Here is a 19,805-nt window from a genome sequence, read left to right as displayed (position 1 = left end):
TTCCTTGTGCAAAAAGTGCAAGCACCACACACAGTAGTCTGTTTGCAGTTTGTAGAGTGTGTCTGACAAACAAACACATACACAGTGACAAAGATGCCTGCAGTCACACTTCCCATCCACTCCATCCCCCTGCATCCTGATGGGGTCTTACTGGCATTTTTTATACACAGCTCACAGTCCGGCATCCCCACTCACCTGTGTGAAATGGTGCCTGATCATAAGGGAGAGACTCTTATATGCAATCCAAAGCATGCGAGATCCAACATTTTTAGGAAAATGACATTTTGCCTCGTACTGAGATCGGAAATGGTGCAAAGACCCAAGCCGAGACTTGGATTCACCCAGACCCCTTAAGCTCAGGTGTGTTTGGTTTTTAGAAAAACCGATCTGCTCATCTCTAATTTATTCATGCATGCAGCATTGGTAATAAACTCTGCTATGCATGCAATGAGTGGGGGATGTATCGCATGCAATATACGTTGCATGATACACCCTGTCTCCAGTGTGCACTGTGCATGCACCTATCCACTACACTGCCCCAGAGAGCAGTTTGGGGTGTGGAGTTCATTATAACCATAGTTCTCCATCAGCTATGGCTGGTGTGTCAGTGATACCTCGCCATATGCGGGGTATCACATATTAGTTACAAAATCAAAAACTTGATAAAGTTTTTTATAATGGACTTCAAATAAAAAATATATTTTAATATGGTTTTCAATATATTGTATTACCTTTTGAAAGTCTCTAGAGAAAGTTCATCTGAAATTTACATCTGTAAACTAGTGTATATGTTATGCTGGCCATACACACTACAATTATCGGGGCGATCCGCCTGATATCGGCGGATTGCCCCGATAATTGTAGCTTGTGTGTGGGCGACCGAGGGTTAAATGTTGCTCGGTCGGGCATGCTGGATTGTCCAGCATGCCCGTCCGATGCGATATTTACCTGGTAACTGTCGGCCACATCGGGCAGTGTATGCCCAGCGCGGCTGACAGACAGACATTTCCTGTGTTCCTTCCTACGGAAGGAACAGGGAAATGTCTCCTCCCCCGGGGGCGGAGCGCAGATGTCGGGCTATACACTGTGAGATTTCTCTCACAGTGTATGCCGGCGACATCTGCGGCTGGCAGCCGGCCAGATAAAATGTCTGTCGGTCTGACAGACATTTTATCTGGCTGTGTATGCCCAGCATTAGAAAGATGTCTGACTGCTTGTGGCAAGTTTAGAATATATTTTCTGTTTCTATTGGGGTGATGCAACTGAAGAATGTGGCAAAAGCCTATAAAGTGATACTTTACATGTTTTCCTGTGACAATACATAATGCCACATTACATGCAGAGTAGTGCACAGGACAGCTACAGTTACACAGGGAGGACATCTGATAGACACAATCCTGTGTTTGTGCTGATTCACCAAATCACTTGGCAATGTCAGTAATACTTGGCATTTTATGCATTCATCTGCAAAATAGATGTTCTGTCCCTTTTGTTTTTTTCAGTCTTATGGATGTGCTGCTGAGGAGGGCTGATCACAGCATGCGTGTCGGTATGTGACACAACCTGAGCATTCATATCAGGAAGGTGAAGATCACACAATCTGGAACAAGGACCTGCTATCAGCAGTAACATTTAAGGTTTCCTTGCACCGAAGCAGAGCTAAGAGGTGCACCTGTGCTAAAAGAGAAGGAAACGCCATACAGAAAAGGGATTTTGCTTGGCAAGAGATGGACCCATATAACGAAAGCAGAACTTGTACTGTAGACGAAAAGATGTAAACACAGAAATTCAAAAAACAAATCAAAACCTTGTGGATGTGTCACTCTGAATCACAGGTGGCAGTACTGGAGGCTGGAAGATGTGCTAGAATGCTCACATTCCATTGTTTCTCCGCTACAGTCAGCCAATTAGTTTATAAAGGGAAATATTGCAAAGGGCGCACTTTTTGCAATTTTGTTTTAGGAGAGTGTATAATCTAAGATGTAACTTTGGGTAATATTCTGTACGAAAGAGTAACATCTCTAGCTCCTACAGTATGTTATTAAATATTCCCCAATTCCATGCTGAGACTACTTGCCACAGGTTAGTGAATAGATGACAGATACATCAATAAGTGGAGAGATGGTTCTCAAGCTACAACATCATTCAAATATAGCTGCATCAATGGAGTATATGATTTAGTTATCAGTCAATCGAGGTAAGAGCAACAAAGTTGCACCATGTCCAGATCGTGTTGTGTTGCTCTGGAGGTGGGGAGTCAAATTTAAAATGTGTACAGAGGCACTGTATACATTGGCCTGGGTGATGTATACTAGCTCAACTGTAAATCTCACTCTTAAAATAGGGATGCCCAAAATTTGGTGTAAATGTAATCGCTTGAGGGTTGCAGGCAGCCGCTAGATTTCAACAATTTAGCTGCAAACTTTAACAGAAATAACTAGGTTGGTTAAATTTTTGCAACTTGAAATCTACAGTAACAGCTCACTTAACGAAATCTAGCAACTGTCTGCTACATGCAGACTATTACATTTACCCCTTATGGTGCGTACACACGTAGTGATCTGCCAGCGATACGATATCGCTGGCAGATCGATATGCACCCTCCCTGGTATGCTGGATGGTGAATATCGATCATCCAGCACACCACCAACTTAACGCTGACTATAGCGATCGTTGGTCCCTATAGTAACTTGCTCGAAATGGACGATATCACTATCGTCCATAAGTGGACGTGCAACGCTGGTCGACAGTAAGTTGGTAGGGACCATTTAAAAGAACAATTTGAAAGATAACGTTAACGATAATGATATCGTTATCATTCAAATCGTTCTTTTAAATCGCTACGTGTGTATGCACCATAAGTGTGTAGCATGTAAAAGAAGGTCATTTTATTTATTGCATGTAAAAACAAAAATTATAACATGGTGTTAACAGGTGTTAATCTGTGCCGTTTACAAGGTTTTGCTCCTAAGTGAAGCCTATAGTCTTTTAATACCTTATGTTATCTAGAGAGGTGTGCGCAGACCCCTGTGTTTTGGTTTTGGGTCTAAATCTTCTTCGTGTTTTCATTTTGGTATTTGCAAAATCATCCTCAAATCTTTTGGTTTTGTTTAAAATTGACAAAAACATCTACAATTATGTAATTCAATTTTTTTCCCTACAGTATTGTTAACATGAATAACAATTTTGACCACCTCACAGCTCACAATACTGTTTTTACCAATATTTACCAAAGGTTGTAGTGAGCAGACTGGCTAAACTAAGTGACAGAGCAGCAGCTCAAATACATGGCAGTTTAAAAAAGAATATAGCACATCTAGGAAGCATAGTGGCACTGCTGTGGCAGACAGGATGGCAGTTTTATAATATAATATGATAATGTAGAATATTTTCATTAATCAAGCACTAAATCACAGGCCCGGGACCAGTACAGATAAATGGAGTTGGAGTACTTGTGGAAGCCAGGTAAAACCTTGATTGATTGATTACTATCAGTACTATTAACTATAAAGAAAAATAAACCAGAGGCATTGAAAAGAAAACAATTAAAAAACAAGTTCCAAAGTGGAAACTAAATCCAAACATATAATACTAATACTAATATTATAAAAACGTTGTGCCTGTCTGTTTGATCCAAATTGGCACAAGAACTACTATACTGATTTTTTTTTGAAAAATGCATAATTTTGAAGTGAAAACTCCTACAACTGTCCTGCACTTTGTTGTACATCTTGATCTGTCTAGTGAAAGCTGAGCAATAACAAAACAAAGATAGGTGTTGTACCATGCGCATAGCTGGTAAAGGTAGGTAGAGAGGTGCTTTGGGCCTTCATTCATTTGAAAAGGATAGTCTAAATAACAGTCTCTGTACAGAGCACACAGTGAGATCAGTGTGGGTGGTGGGTAACAGTGCTGCTGCCACCAGTCTGTATAGCGCTGCTGGTCATGTGGACCACTCCCACAACAGGGCCCCTATGCAAAACAATACAACTATATCACCTCAAACAAAAAAATGTTGTCAGAAGAGATTTCATCATGGGTGAAGCTGTGGGCAACAGCTAGCTAATTATATCATTATATTATTTGATTATATTTTCCTGTATCTGTGGAGAATCTGCAAGAAATGAGGTATATTTGCCTGGATGAGAAGCTTGTGATCAGTGTCGGACTGGAGCATATAGGGCCCACCTGGGGAATGCAGTGGTAGGGGCCCATGCTTAAGGGGTGTGGCCAGACCCCAGAGATGCTTAGCTAACCAATAGGCAAATCTGGTAGTAGTTTCTATAGAAAGGAGCCAAGCACCCATGTTGATCAGTGGTATTACTTCACCAGGTAACTGACAATATAATTAAGTAACAATGTATGATTTGAGGTCTGGAACCTGACACCTGGAGTAGGGGGGTGGGCCCTCAGGCAGTGGGGCCCACCGGGGATTTCCCCTGTACACCTGTAGGCCAGTCCAACCCTGCTTGTGATGGATGGCCTTGCAAGACACAAAAGAACATCAACACCCCAGTAAAGTACAGTAATATATGCTGTCTGTCATACACACACAATCTTGATAGAGCCCATAATAAAAGTGGTGGACAATGGAACTGTCCTTGGACCCTCCCGCCCACCCTTATGTTGTATATTGAAAAGGACATGCACAGTTTAACAAACCAAGCATGTCAGCGACAGGGACTGCCACTTTTGTGGCTGAAGTACTTGGTTTGTTTGGGACCCCACAAAACAAGCTACCAATGGTCTTAAAGCAGCTAACATTATTGTTAATCATCTCTACATTGTAAGATGTCAATATCATCCTCACTCTCACCTTCACTAGTGTTATTATCATCATCACACAATATTAACTCATCCACACAGAAATCCACCATTACAGAAGTATCGGTACTTTGTTGCAATTGGCGGCGAAGGTCTTCCCCATAGAATTTGTAGTTAATTTTTATGGACATCAGTTACAATCGCTCTCACACAACATTCGAAGAATTTGTGTCTTTTCAGTGCATCATAAAAATGCTTTAGGCACTCATTCAGAGCCAGACGCTCTGAGCAGAGCGCTCGCTCTGAATGAGGGCCGTCCTCCATAAAAATGGAGCGTCCTCCTGGACGCTCATATAGCTGTGGGTCACCACCCACAGCACATACGAGCGTGCAGGATGATGGTCGCGATGGTCTTGACCATCGCGACCATCGCCAGTGCGACCAGAAGCCTGTGGTCGGGGTTTTCGACCACAAGCCCTGGAGTGATTTTGGCTCTATCAGAGCCAAAATCACTCCCACTGACATCACTAGTGATGTCAGTGGGGCCGGCTTCTGATGGTAGGCGTTCCCTTGGGAACGCCTCCGTCTGGCAGGCCCGCCCCCGGCACGCCCACCAAAGGGGGCGTGCTGTCAGTCAATATCGACAGCACGCCCCCTTTGATCAGACACAACAAGCGAAGGCAAAGTCCTTCGCTCGTCGCGTCTGGCGCATGCGCACGACGGAGCTCCCTCCGTCGTGCGCATGCGCAGTGCACACCATTGACCCACTTGCGAGCAGACAGCCGCTTGCAAGTGGGTCTGAATGAGGCACTTAGTTCAAAAGCAGAGCAATGTGTTAACTTAGAAGTTTTCATTAATTGAATAAAATGCCCACCAAATCAGTCGGTATGTTAACCAAGGCTTATGGGGCAGATTGTATGTCACCATCACATCTGTATGAGTGACTCAAGAGATGTAGGGGCATATGTATCAAAGCTTGATGTGAGATAAAATTGTGAGAAATATATCACCAACCAATCAGCTTGTAAGTTATATTTTACAGGCTGTGTTTAAGAAATGATAGTTTGGAGCTGATTGGTTGGTGATATATATTTCACAATTTTATCTCACATCAAGCTTTGATACATATGCCCCTAAGTGAGGATGTTGAAGATGATGAAAAAGTCCTCGCACATCAAAAACAAATGAAAATTTGGAAAAAAATTGAGAAAAGTGTTTGAACTGACCGTTGTCTCGCATCCGAATTATGAATCAACATTACTATAAACAAAATTTCTAGCAACTTTGCAGGAAAGAATGAGAAGAAAGAGACCAGAGTTGTAGAAAAATTGTTTAATTTTCCATCAGGACAACGCACCAGCCCACACAGCTCTCTCTATAAAACAGTTTTTGGCTGAGAAACAGATTGCAGTGCTAGAACACCCTCCATACTCGCCAGACCTAGCACCGTGTGACTTCTTTCTTTCCCTAAAGTCAAATCTGTACTCAAGGGAACCCGTTTTGCTTCAGTTACTGAGGTAAAGAAGAAATCAACGGAGCTGTTGAGACAGCTATCAGATAATGAGTTATAGCATGGCTTTAACCAATGGATAATAAGAATGCAGGGGTGTGTGGATGCAGAAGGGGAGTACATAGAAGGGGAATGGAGTTAATATGTACTTAATATAATTAAACATAAATTATACCATCAGTCTTGATATTTAATAGCCACACCTCGTAGTATTAAATACCTTGTAGTATTAAATACTCTACCTCCATTTCCCTGTACTGGCCTTGGATCTAGTTTTTGATTAATGTAAACATTCTATAGCATTTTATATTAAACTGTCATCCTGTCTGTCACTGCTGTGCCACTATGATTCCTAGATGTGCTATATCCTTTAAAACAGCAATGTGTTTGCACCGCTGGTCTGTCATTTAGTTTAGCCAGTCAGCTCACTGCAGCATTTGGCCAATATGGGTGAAAACAATATTGTTAGCTATTAGATGGATTGGAACAAAAATATCCCCAAATTACATGATTTTATCTGCTTTTATAATTTTTTTTAAATACAGATCCAAAACTGAAACACTTTAGGGTGGTAACCAAAACTCAGTGATAAATTAGAAGAAGTTCCCCCAAGCCTCAGCCTCATTGACATTTGGGGGTGGGGAGTGGGCAGGCCTGGCTTCCATTCCAGTAAAATGGGGGGGTTACAGACTTTCTGGCCTTGACTATGGAGCTGCGAGGGGCAATTTGAGTAACTTCAAGGTTACTCAGATTGTTGTTGATCTTGCATAAGTTTTGATGCTGCATCTTAAGCTGGGTATACCCGGAACAATATGCTCCATGAGCGATCTCGTTCAGTGTTGTTCCTCACCTGCTGGGCTCAATATCGTTCCAACATTGAGCATACACACTGCATAATATTGTTAACGATATCGTTCAGTGATGTCACCGGCTGCATCCCCGAACTTGCAGGATCTGACAATATATCAGATTGGCCTGCAAGTGCCGGAGCGCACATCGGTAACAATGTCTTGCATACACACAGAACGATATTGAACGGTATGAATGATAACGATATCATTATCGTTCATATCGTTCACTATATGGTTCCATGTGTATGCAGCTTTAGGACGCAGTACTTGATTTGCGATGCGGTAAGGAGGTGTCTATTTACACCAACTCTGAATGAGCCCCTCACTTTCCTCCTAATTATTAGTGAACAAAAAGAAAGAGGTTTGTAAGAAAGAAAAAAGGATTTGCAAAAAGTTGACAGAGAGATCTGGGGGTAACTTTTCTAAAGTTAGATTAGAGATTCATTTTTATGAATCTCTGAAATCTCCTAAGATTGACTTGAAACTCGAACAGCAAAATCCCTTAGCAAATCTCAAATTTACTAATAATGGATTTTGCTTTAGATTTTCAACGCAAATTCGATCTTGTTTCAGTTTAAGAAGGGAATTGTTGTTCGATTTGCATGTTCATGTCCAAATCGAACAGCAAATCCCACTCCAAAATGAACTTCTAAACCCCAAATAAATAGAACTGTTTCATGCTTTCATTTTCAGCATGAGCAGTTCTATTTGACACTGATACTTGCATACATCAATGAGATGCATGCATGTATCTTACGGTAAAAAGCTTGTTAAGAGTTAATGTTAAAAATAAAAATGACGTGGGGTCCCCCCCTAAAAACAGAACCAGCCCCGGACTTTTCATAGCCAGTCCTGGTTGTGTAAGTACAGGGGAAAAATTGCGTAGGGTTCCCCACCACCAGGACCAAACCCAATCTAGCAGGGGGGGGAAATGTCACAGCCAAGGAAACCCTATCACCGGGTTCCCCAGCCAAAACATTACTCCTGACCACTAGTCAGCCCAGGCCAGGGATCCCTCAGGAGTTGGGGACTGCCCAAATAAAGGGGTCCCCCTCTACAGGGCACCCCAGGCCTAGGCTGATAGCCCAGGGCAATCCACGGCACCCCTGGAGCGCTGGGTTCCGGGTTGATAGTGTAAAAGTGTAGTGTAAAAAGATGTGTAAACATTGTCTTTATGAGTAGAACTGTAGGTACCAGCAAGCTTCCTCTGCATGCTAGTACTTGGAGAACCACAAGTACTTGCATGTGGAGCATTAAGGGCCTGCTGGTACCTGTAGTTCACCTGTAAATAAATGTTTACATAAAGACAATACACACACACCGTGACAGTATGCGTTTAATACACACATACACACTCACTCACACATACTCACCTACATTGCCTGGACCAGTCCTCTTCTTCCTGTAGGCATCCATGGTCTTTTAAAAATATATATTTTTTAAAAACGACCCACGAACTAGGTACCAACCACGATTTGAAGAGCCCAAACGTGGCTTTTCCCTTTGTAGTGCCATGTCTGAGCGTTCATTGGCTGAGAGAGGTCAACCCCCACCTCTATCAGCCAATGAACGGCTCCCACCATTGAAGTCAATGGTGAGAACCGCAGAATCACCTTTAGCAACCCTGCGGCACATGCCATTGACTTCAATGGTGGGAGCCGTTCATTGGCTGAGAGAGGCAGAGGCTGACCTCTCTCGGCCAATGAATGCTCAGACATGGCACTACAAAAGGAAAAGCTGCATCTGAGCTCTTCGTTCGGGAGGTATCAACCATCGCGGATGGTACCTAGTTTGTGGGTCGTTTTTTGTTTCGTTTTTTTATTTTACGAAGACCAATGATGCCTACATGGAGAAGAGGACCGGTCCAGGTAATGTAGATGAGTATGTGTGAGTGAGTGTGTATGTATGTATTAAACATACAGTCTATCACGGTGTGTGTGTATAGTCTTTATTTAAACATTTCTTTACAGGGGAACTACAGGTACCAGTGGGCCCTTAATGCTCTGCATGCTGGTACTTGTGGATCTCCAAGTACCAGCATGCGGGGGATGCTTGCAGGGAACTGCAGTTCTACTCATAAAGACAATGTTTACACTTATCTTTTTACACTACACTTTTATACTATCAACCTGGCACCCACCACTCCAGGTGTGCCGGGAATAGTCCCGGGCTTTCATCCTAGGCCTGGGGTGCCCTGGAGAGGGGGACCCCTTTATTGGGGTTCCCCAACTCCCCAATGATCCCTGGCCTGTGCTGAATAGCGGTCAGGAGTGATGTTTTGGCTGGGCAACCTGGTGATAGGGTTTCCCTGGCTGTGACATTACCCTCCCACCCGCTAGAAAGGGTCCGGTGTTGGTTGTTGAAATTACAGGGGAACCCTACGCATTTTTTCCCCTGTAATTCCAGAACCGGGACCAGATCAGAGTCTGGTGCTTGTTGCGCTAAGTACATTGGAACCCTACACAATTTTTCCCCTGTACTTACACAACCAGGACTGGCTATGAAAAGTCCGGGGCTGGTTCTGTGTTTAGGGGGGGGACCCCACTTCATTTTTTTTTTTAACATTAACTCTTCACAAGCTTTTAACAGTAAGATACATGCATGCATCTCTCTCACTGATGTATGCATGTATCTGTGTGAAATCGAACTGCTCATGCTGAAAACAAAAGCATGAAGTTATTCTATTCATTTGGGGATTTGCAGTTCGATTTTGAGTTTGTTTTTCATTTGATTTGCAAATCCAATATTAGTAAATGAAGGGATCCTATAAACCTCTATGGGAAAACATCGATGTTTTTCAGAATTTAATTTTCATTTGAAATTCCTCTTTCTTTTTGATTTGACATTCGATTTGGCCTTTAGTAAATCCCTTCAAAAAAAATCGAACCAAAATTGAATGCATAATCGAACAGATAATAAAATTGAAGCATAGTAAATATACCCCCTGGAGAAAAATGATAAGAAGCTTTAATATCTTCTTAAGCAATTAAAATCTAGAAATCTGTTGATCTTGCAATTTACTGTAGTACACTTTTATGTGCTGTAACTAAGTCATTTTACTGTACATAGCTGGCTGAGGAGACCCGTTTGGCAGCAGCAGGGAATAGTATTTAAAAGTTTTCACATTTGCTTCTATCACAATTTCTTCTTATACTTCTTTAATAATTTTTTTTTTTTTTGCTTTACTACCTTTTCTAGCTGTGCTCTACATGCTTGTCTATAACAGAAGCTTTGATCGAATGTTTGTGTAACATGGAGAAGTTTGTAGCGAGGGGGTTGTAGAAAGTAGAGTGCACGACTGCACAGACTCCATGCTGCTGCTCCTGTACTTTGTGTCACATCAATAAACCACTCCACTGGTTAAGCAACTGGGCTGTTCATAGATTCCGCTGGCGTGTCCAATAACTCTGTTTCATCCTCAAGTCTGTACACACATATTTCCAACAGTCGATACTGGGAAATAGCAGACTGACAGTAATAAAACAATGATCTTAAGGCCCCCATATACCTACGCGATTTGTAGACGATCACAAGATTTTCAACTCGACGTATGTTGTCTTGTGGAAATCGTGCATTTTTTCATCCGATGCGCATTCCTGTAGGTCCTTCAATCGTATCCTATGATCATATGTGCATCGTATCATGTTCAGAACGTGTCATTTTTGTTTTCATGTGATCCATCGTGTGGCAATACAGTCATTTCAATGACTGTTTGTCCCTATTACCTAATGAGCGTGTGAGGCACAGGATCGATCATACGACTGATCCTGTGCAAAGAAAAAAATAAAAACGTGCCGACTGAACTGCAGGGAAATCGGATGTAAAACGGATTGGAAGCTGATCATGTAGGTGTATGGGCCCTATAAGCGCTTGCCTGCAAGTGGTGACCCTAGGTACTGTATGTCCCTCACGTTCCTAATGGGAAAATCTCCACTGCCTCTCCACATGTTTGGGAATACCAACTGCAGGAAATAAGAACAGTCTTTATATTGCTAACGCTCCTCGTCTGCTTCTCCTCACTACATCTGTCAATAAACAACATACCTGGAAATGTTCATGGTTCTCATTTTGAGACTGGAGCATCCCCCCCTCCAAAAAATGTCACAAAAAGTGTTTGTTTTATTTTTCCTTAAATATCAAAACCATTTTGAGACATACAGGGGCTCGTGTAAATTAGACACTGTTTTCACCTACAATGCAACCCCAAAATGATGCGTTTTGCAAATAGGTAGAGAAAATAAAAAAATAAAGTGCTCACTATTATGGGACACCCTACAGTAGATAATCTTCTGTGTTAACATAGCTTGGTGTGAATGAGCCACAAGCAACATATGAAAATATATAAGATGTACAAATATAAACACTTATATGCTGTAATTATTCCACAAAGTGCAGGTGAAATGTATAGAAAGAAAATTAATCACATGAATATAAGAATCGTACAAATTATAATAATGCATACACAGTCTATACAATATGATAAATCATGAGATAATCTAAGCACTGATTATGGTACAGTATATGAGTGCCCTCAATAGAGATATTATGATCTTCTCCTGTAATAATTATTGCTACTAATAAGGAAAATAGAAAATTGAAGATCTATTATGCTGGTCTGAATCTGCTGTTCATTCATGTGCTTGCTGAATGAGAGTACGCCTAGCTCACAGGCAGTGCAGAAGGAACATTAGATAAAGTATCTGCTTTCAAAATTTCCCTTAAGTCTTTTACCCTGATATTTACAGAGCAAGGATTGGCTGAGTAATTCTGCAATCAATTAGGTTACCTGAAAAAAGTTAATAGAGTAAAATTGTATCTATTAGTAGTATATGAAGTCCATACAGGCAATGTTGTGAAGATGGGGCTCCATCTGTGCACAATGAGGCTACCCTGGAGGTGACAGTCACGCGTTTCGCCAGGGGGTTGATTACATATCAGCTTTAAGAACTTTCTGTATTATAAGATTCTCTGCAAAGGTAACTATTCATGCTATATAATCTGTAGATATCTGGCAGTGTTATTGACACATGATAAAAGAGAGAATTTATCATTTAAATAATGTTAATAGACCACTGCAGCCACATTAGTAATAGTAAAAGTATCAGTCGAAAGGTCAAGGAACACTCATCAAACTGGTGAGCATCATTTCATATATTGCAAAAATGGTCAACTATATGCATCTTTGTCATTGAATTTATTATAATTAATAATATTATTTTTACTAAATTTATTATTATATGGCATTACAGGGTTATCCACTGTGTTGCACATAGGGGATAATACACTTCTCTAAACACATAGGTATATTACAGTGACGTGCAGTGAGGTCAATGGCTGGGAAGGTACATGTATAAAAAGGGGGAGAGAAAGAAAAACTTGTGAAAATATGGAAAAATTAAACAACTTTTATTACACTAATATCAAATAAAATAAATATCTCACAACATGGAAAAAATGACATGCATAAACCATGTATTGACAAACAAAGATAAGAACACAAATAAGTTTTAGCTTGGGTAGATTTATAGATACGGAAGTACCTTCTGTAATAAAACACTAAGACAAATTTATCCAATTATCACCAGACGCCGGGGTTGGAGAAATGATTAAATCCAACATTTTGGATTTTCCTGATTAGCCGATCACAATCAAAATAAGATTGGCAACCATGGAAGGTCATCGGTTGGCATTTCCGACCAGCTGATCGGCAGTTCCGGCCTGATCGGGGGATCAGTGAATAGGCCGTCACATGTATGGGGACCAAATCTCTGCATATTTTTGTATTTCCCAACATTCATATTGGAGTTTGATATGGAAATAAATAGTACAACTTAAAGAATATGTGGGGGGGTTTTTTCGGGTAAAGAATATAGGGTGGTTTCTCATTACAATTTAACTTTATGTTCTAGCAGAATCCTCATTACTTTTTAATGTCACTCTCAAAATGGAAAAAAAATATAACTAGAATGAATGTCAGGGAGATTAAATTTGTCAGCGTTAGAGCCAGCCATTTGGTGTCACAGCAGCGTTGCTAAGAAAGGAACATTATGCACCGGGGGAATATTTATTGCTGAAACTAGTGTAATACTCTATCTTTAGTGTTATATTTTCCAATCATTTTCCATGATGAAGTCATTTGCAATGTTTGAAAATTATCATAATGTCATCTAAGAGTTCTTCTTTAGGCCTCGCAAATTAGCTGTTATCTGCACATAATTACAATGCTGTGTACCTGCAGACACAGAAAGTTCTAAAAGCCAAAATTCCTCCACTAAATGTATATTTTTTTTCCCTTCAATGTGGAAATTACTAATTAAAAAGTTATCTACAGTAGCTCTAGGCAAATTGAACTTAAAACTGAAATTTAGAAAAAAAAAATAATGTTGGTATCTTTAATGTTGTTCATTTATATACGAATGGGTTTTATTAGAAAATATACTCAACTCTTTTAATCATCAGCAGTTGGGTAATGGAAAACAAAACTAAATTAAAAGCTTATATAATGACAGCGTAATAAACATGTCTGTTAACAGACTGACTGACAGTCATAGATACAGTAGGAACAATAGAAGGAGTATACAATGGTCTGTCCGTTCAATGATAGATGATAAATACAGTATACTGTAATACATTTTTTTCTGCTGCACTGTGTGTCAGCCTTTGTATAAGTTATATATGACCTGGCAGGTAATCAGGAGGGTGTCAGCCGAGGTGAGAAGTGGAAGAGTCTTTACAGAATTATCTGAATGGTGACAGATGGCGGTATTGGATGGCTGAAACATTAACTCACTCAAGACGACGCACCCAATAGTGGATCATACATTTGTTCTTTATGTAGAAGGTTGGATAAAGCTGACATGAAAAGCTATAACAAGAAATTAACGAGGAGCAAATGGGTGGGGCTTATATATGGAGAACATATGAAAAATAGATGTGCTAGTCTAATACATACAAGGATACCTATGAAATCTCAGTGATGTCATGCATGCATGACATCACAGGGGCAATGGCAGCACTGTGCATAAGATACACAATCAGAGGTTAAAGTAGCTTTTATTACTATATGATCACATTGAAAATGTGATTTAGACTTCTCAACAAGAGTTAAATTGATGGATGATTGGGGAAATGGAGAGCTTATTTTGGCTATTCCCTTTGGCGCACAGTTCCCTTTATGGAAGTAAAATAAAAGCTGAAATTAAACATTAATCATAAAAGCAATTCTATATAAATTGATTTCTTATAGTATATTAAAATGACACGTGTGACTAGAGTACATACAAATAATAGAGCTGCCAGCTGTAATAGAACTTATCCTGTAAAACTGAGCTTTTTATGCAGCTGTGTAAGAAACTGTCCCCAGTCAAATATGTTATTTCTCATTGGATTATGGTGGCATGGCATAGCTTAAAAAGTATAGAGTAGATAATGACCTTTTTGACCCAATCTTTCAAGAAATATATAACACGATTTGCCACAGACTGATATAGTGCAGGAGATGTTAAATAAAAAAGTCGAGTTTATTATAATTCACAACAAGCAGGAAACAGGACGACATCAATGCTCTCTTTCAAAGTGATGTTTACTGTCAGATGAAAGGGTGAAAATATACATGAAAAAAAAGCCAGACAAACAGTAAAGGAACAGAGGCACAAGATTTGGCCATCAAACATGAGTCTTTCTCATGTCTTACATAATATGTCACTTGTCTAATGCTCCTTCTCCTACCTTGTGGCATCTAAATACCTCTAGGCTGAAATGCATAGATAATTCTGATAATGATGGTGCCTCACAGACACACTGGGGCTCATTTAGAGTTGAATAGATATCTGTGTTATTTGTCAGATACCCATCTTCATACTACGCATGATCACAAAAGAATCTCCGCATATGTCCATATCAAGTTTTTATCATACAGAGGGCGGGAAGTACTAAGCATCGCATCCACGGTTCATCACCACGGTATGTACCAAGTATTTTGCAGAGGACAGCTCTCCCGATAATAGCTTTACTTTGCGATGCTGCCGGGCAGAGGGACATACGGGTTTAACACTGGCTGGCCGCGGGAGCTCATGAGAGGGATCCGATCGGATGCCTCCCAGCCTGAAGCATTACAATAAGAAGCCCATAGGCTTCTATTGGGTAATGTCACCTGAAGGTGGCGTTACCCATCATGACGAAGCACTCTAATGCATCGCAATTCCAGGTGCTTAGTACATTCGGGGAATGTGGTAACAACCCCCGAAAACTGCATTTTTGGGGGTTTTACTGCATTTTTACTTTTAGTTTATCTCGCCCAGTATCTTCTACTTATGACTCCTTATGGATCTAGTGTAAATGAAAACGAGTGTATTTCCAGGCGCCAATATAAATATCATAAGCTGCACTCCTATCTACAAATAAATATACCCTATTATAACTCCAACAACACAAACATAAAACATAAAGATATTTGAGACTAGAGTGCGCTGATATTAACAGAGAAGGTGAATTTCATAGATCATAAAAATACTTCCCTTCATTGTATAATCTGGATAATTCACATATCACTGAGTCCTCCTTCATCCCTTATATGTCCAGTACCATAAAAGACATAATCAAAGGGAAAGGGACCATAGTGTAATATATTCTTGACAAAACACATTTTTAATTCGCACATATAAGCACAATTCGTAAAAAAAAATCAAAATTTCAAACGGAAAATATGTTCTTCTTAATAAATGAACTGAAGTCCATAAGCATCACATTAAGTACTGATTTATAAGGTGGATAATTACCGGGTTTCCCCTTGCATAAAGGTATGTAAAATATCTCAATCTGGCAGCCTCCGTAAACTCCAATTTGATTCCTCTATGACCCGGGGATGATCCCTGGAACGTCCACACTTAAAACCTTCAGTCTGTACCACAAGCCAACGCGTTTCAAGAGTGACTGCTCTCTTCCTCAAGGCAAATGTCATTTATAAACCAGTACTTAATGTGATGTTTAGGGACTTGAGTTCATTTATTAAGAAGAATATCTTTTCCGAAACTTGGATTTTTTTACGAATTGTGTTTATATGTGCGAATTAAAAATGTGTTTTGTCAAAAATATATTACACTATGGTCCCTTTCCATTTGATTATGTCTTTTATGGTACTAGACATACTGTATAAGGGATGAAGGAGGACTCCGTGATATGTGAATTATCCAGATTATACAACAAAGGGAAGTATTTTTATGATATATTATGACTCTTTATGCCTGGAGAGGTGGTATTGGAAAATTACATGACATACAAACATAGGTCGATGACAGGATAGATACTTATTTGATAAAGTGAGCAAAACATGTTATAATGGTGATACTGATTTATAAGGTGGATAATTACCGGGTTTCCCCTTGCATAAAGGTATGTAAAATATCTCAATCTGGCAGCCTCCGTAAACTCCAATTTGATTCCTCTATGACCCGGGGATGATCCCTGGAACGTCCACACTTAAAACCTTCAGTCTGTACCACAAGCCAACGCGTTTCAAGAGTGACTGCTCTCTTCCTCAAGGCAAATGTCATTTATAAACCAGTACTTAATGTGATGTTTAGGGACTTGAGTTCATTTATTAAGAAGAATATCTTTTCCGAAACTTGGATTTTTTTACGAATTGTGTTTATATGTGCAAATTAAAAATGTGTTTTGTCAAGAATATATTACACTATGGTCCCTTTCCATTTGATTATGTCTTTTATGGTACTAGACATACTGTATAAGGGATGAAGGAGGACTCCGTGATATGTGAATTATCCAGATTATACAACAAAGGGAAGTATTTTTATGATATATTATGACTCTTTATGCCTGGAGAGGTGGTATTGGAAAATTACATGACATACAAACATAGGTCGATGACAGGATAGATACTTATTTGATAAAGTGAGCAAAACATGTTATAATGGTGATTTTTCAAGAGAATACTCCAAGGACGAATATATGTTGTTCATGGTCCCTTCCTGATGCTATAGATCAGCAGTTGGCAATCTTGGCCACCTTGGCATGTGGGTCACAGGGTTGCATTAAAGAGGTTTTGTCTGACACCCAATGGGACCTCCCCCGGAGGCCAGCCACTTGTGTTTCTGTTTGCCACAGTCTGAATCTACTGACTATGGGCCTGATTCATTACGGATCGCAACTGCGATTACGCACGAATTGCAGATTGTTGTGATATGCGCATACATAAGTATCGCAGTGCTCATGAGTGAACTAGCCACTTCAATCATGATTGCAATCGCAGAGACTGCGCAAACCCATCGCAGAGTGATTGACCGGAAGTGTCGTTTGTGGGTGGTGATATGGGTGTGGTCAGCAAAATGGCGTGCCAGGGGCGTGCATAAATTATCCATTGCAATGCAATATGCAGCTCGAGTACTCAGTTGCGTGCGATGAAGTTAGCAATTTCTGAGTAAGAGCAAAGCTTGTGCAAGTGTGTGTGTGAGGCTGCCATGGTACTCGATGTTACCGATGGTTTCGCAGTCTTGCTAAACGTCACGGATGTGTGAAGACTATACCCATAATACCATATAATGATTTATACATGAAGAGGGGTAAGTTATGGTTATCACTGTTTATTATTAAATATCAAAATACTGTCATAGCCACTTTTAATATTACAAACTAATGCAAAAGGCTTATATGACTCATAAATGAAGCGCCATAGTGGGACACAGATGTGTTCCGCTTAGCTCCAGAGACCTTGCCGCATTATCCTGAATATGGCATGTGAAGCGCAAAGTATTTAATGTCTGGGAAGTTTCGGTGGAAATACGTTTCTTGTTGTTATGTTTGTGCAATTGGTGGTGGAAGGCAGAGTACTGTATAAGAGCAAAACCAGCAGAGTCCAGATGCACTAGGCAGCCAAGTATTTAACCAAGTGTGAAGTTTATTGAAGTGTAATAGAAGTTGCTTGTACAGATGTACTCACAGTTATCCTCTTAGTAATCTGAATGGAGTGGAACTTGAACTAAACATACAAAGCACCAGCCAGTGTTGTGTTAAGGTAGAGGTGCAGGTATATGCAAGATACACATGCCATATACAGGATAATGTGGCAGGGTCTCTGGAGCCTAGTGGAACACATCTATGACCCACTGTGGTGCTCATCCACAGGGACAAGATGGCACTCATACACAGATGCCAAAATGGTGGCCAGCTTGGTAAAGTAGAATTCTTCATGTTAGGAGCATTCATGGAGGCAACACAGTAGTGCAATATTTCAACAACCTCCAAGTAAATTCTTGTCTGCATTTCTTTAGAAACATGACCAGTGACTGTGACGTAATCTCTTTGAGGAGCACGTCAGCAGGATTCTTCTCAATAGCTACTGTATATGAACCACAGCAACAGATCCTTTCTCAACGAGATCTCAGATAAAGTGATGTCTGTTCTCAATGGGCTGGGATCTCCTATTGTGCTTGGTGCTGTATGATAGTTCAATCGCACCTATTTTGTCACACTCAATGTTGATGGTGTCTTCCTTGTTTATTAGACTCAGTTCATTCAAAATCTTTTTAAGGTGAAGAGTTTCCATGGCTATTTTAGATTTCCATTCACACCAGTCATGTTGACTTTGCCCCTTGGATATTTTGGGGTTCCTTGGATTGTGAATTTTGTAAACTCCTCATAATACATCTTTGGTGGTTTTCCACTGTTTGATCTTGCAGGGTTTCTTTTCTATGATTGAATGTCTGAACTGGTAGCCTCTGGTTCAGGTATGTCTCCAGCTGCTGGCATCTCCAATAACATATGTTTGTTCTGCAGATTAATTTCCATCATCCCTTGACTTGACAAGTTTTTAGTCTTTGGATTCCAGAGTCTGTAACCTTAACTTACTTGGCAATATCCAAGCATGATGCATTTCATTAACTTTGGATCCAGCTAACATCTTCTTTCTTTGGGGATGTGTACATATGTGGTACATCCTAAAACTCTAAGATGTTTGATACTTGGACTCCTTCCTGACCACACCTTTATTGATGTCTTGTCCTTCAAGGCAATTGTGGGAGCACATTTTTCTAGATAAACTGATGTAGACACTGCTTTCACCCAAAATCACTTGCCTAGACTGGCATCATTTAACTTAGGTCAGTCTCTCTCCACTATGGTACGATTTGCATGCTCACTTATACCATTCTGTTCTGGTGTGTATGCAATGACCAGTTGATACTCAATGCCATGCTTCTTCAGGAAGATTTCCACAACTCCTTAAATGTTAGACCTCAAGACTTTTAGTTTGTGACTAGTTTGTATTTCTATTAATTTCTTATAGTTTGCAATTTTGTTCATCACCTCACTGTTATCTTTGATTAAATAAATACTTGTAATTCTTGTGAAATCATTGAAAAATGTTATGAAGTATATGTATCCAGTTATCGTTTTAACCTCCATTGGACCACACACATCTGTATGCACCAAGTACAGGGGTGCTGATCTTGGAAACGGCTTTGCTAGCCTGTAGTACTGCTTTCATACATGGGTATTTTTGTATCAGTCCTTGATATTCCTGTAACCATCCCATCAAGATGTTTCTGGACAGTCATATCCAAGGTGACCTAACTTTCTGTGCCAGAGGGCCTGATTCAGAGCCGCTCGCTCTGACAGAGCGCTCGCTCTGAATCAGGGCCGGGCTTTTTTTTTTTTGGAGCGGCCTC

Source organism: Taudactylus pleione, unplaced genomic scaffold (assembly GCF_031769625.1).
Source record: "Taudactylus pleione unplaced genomic scaffold, aTauple2 ptg001739l, whole genome shotgun sequence".
NCBI classification, from domain to species: Eukaryota; Metazoa; Chordata; class Amphibia; order Anura; family Myobatrachidae; genus Taudactylus; species Taudactylus pleione.
Note: the sequence above shows the minus strand (reverse complement) of the source record.